Genomic DNA, 1,684 nt, shown 5'->3' with positions numbered 1-1,684 from the left:
CAGATGATACAACCTTGCTTGTTGAAAGTGAAGAAGACTTAAAATACTTACAGCTGAAGATCAAAGATCACAGCCTTCTATATGGGTTCCACCTCAATGTAAAGAAAGCAAAAAATTCTGACTCCTGGACTAATAAATAACATCAGAATAAATGTAGAAAAGATTGAAGTTGTCAAAGACTTCATTTTGCTTGTATCACCCATCAACTCTCATGGATGCAGCTGTCAAGAAATCAAACAATTTTTCATTTGGGAAGTCTTCTGTGCAAAACCTCTTTAAAGTGTTCAAGAGCTACAGTGTCAGTTTGAGGATTAAGGTGCACCTGACCCAAATCATGGTATTTTCAATAGCCTCATATGCATGTGAAAGTTGAATCATAAATAAGGAAGACCTTAGGAGAATTGATGCATTTGAGTTATGTTAAAAGTTACCATGGATTGCCAGCAGATCAACAAATCTGTTTTGAGATTAGTACAGCCGCACGCTCCTTTAGAAGCCAAGATGGCCAGACTTTGTCTCTCATGCTTTGGGCATGTTATCAGAGGAACCAGTTCCTGGAGAAGGGCATCATGCTGGGTAAAATGGAGGGTCAGCAAAAAAGAGGAAGACCCCCAACAAGATGGATTAGCACAATGGCAGCAGCAATGGGCTCAAGTGTTTGCAATGATTGTGAGACTGGTACAGAACAGGGCAGTGTACCCTTCTGTTGTGCGTAAGGTCACTATGAGTCAGTACCAACTCAATGACACCTAACAATAGTTAGTAGTCCATTTTATTGACAAAGTCCTCCTTTTTGTGCAGATTCAAAAATAAATTGGCATTGATTGTCCATAATAATTTTTCCAGAGAATTTAAATGAGATACTGTTATTTGCATAATTTTCACCAGTTATGTAATTATTTCCCTGGGGTTCCTCACATGGGTATTTCCAAAGTGCACTCTAATCTCACAGGTTTTAAAATAGGTTGTTGTTGTTAAGCTGTTAAGTGCTGTTGAGTCAGTTCTAACTCATAGCTATCCTGGATAGGGTTTCTGAGGAGCGGCTGGTGAGCGTGAACCACTGACCTTGCAGTCCAGCACATTAATCCACAGCACCACACCAGGACTCCAAAAATAGGTTATGATCATGTTTTTATTGTAAACAGTATGTCATCATATTTTGGATCTCTTTTCTGACTAAGTAAGAAAGAAGAGATTTAAACATTTTTTCCAAGGTTTTTTTGTTTGTTTGTCTATATGTTTGCTCTTATATTTATAGGTTTATTGTATCACAATCAGAGAATAGCCATTGTCATGGACCCTATTCCACCTGACAGTAAAGTTCTTACTTTTTAAAATAGAACATTTCTATATGCTCTGATTTATGATATTTTTATATAAATATTTCTCAGATTGCCTAAAACAACTATTGTTAACAGAGAAGTGTGGAACCTGAATCAAGTGTCAAACTTTAAATATTTAGTGAAAGAGGATGAAAAGGTCCCGCTCCTAACCTGCTTAACCATGATTTTCATAGGCAAGGCCCAGACAGCTGCAGTTTTTAAAGCTCAGACTCAGAGGAGCAGTGGAGCTGGAGGGAGAAGACAGGTGTAGGTGCCCCAGGACTGGCTGATGGGTGGGATGTCTGAAGGGACCCCAGGTTCTTAGCCTGAGAGTCTGTTTTATTGAAATAGAGAACCCTAGA

The 1,684-nt window shown here is 38.7% G+C and overlaps 1 protein-coding gene across 1 annotated transcript in view; it reads left to right on the top strand.

Moving 5' to 3' along the window:
- ALDH1L1 (aldehyde dehydrogenase 1 family, member L1) overlaps window positions 1-1,684 on the top strand; it is an 80,382-nt gene that overhangs the window by 47,929 nt on the left and 30,769 nt on the right. The window lies entirely within an intron of this gene.

Source organism: Chrysochloris asiatica, unplaced genomic scaffold (genome assembly GCF_000296735.1).
Source record: "Chrysochloris asiatica unplaced genomic scaffold, ChrAsi1.0 scaffold00367, whole genome shotgun sequence".
Lineage (NCBI taxonomy): Eukaryota > Metazoa > Chordata > Mammalia > Afrosoricida > Chrysochloridae > Chrysochloris > Chrysochloris asiatica.
This window is presented reverse-complemented; position numbering and strand designations above follow the sequence as displayed.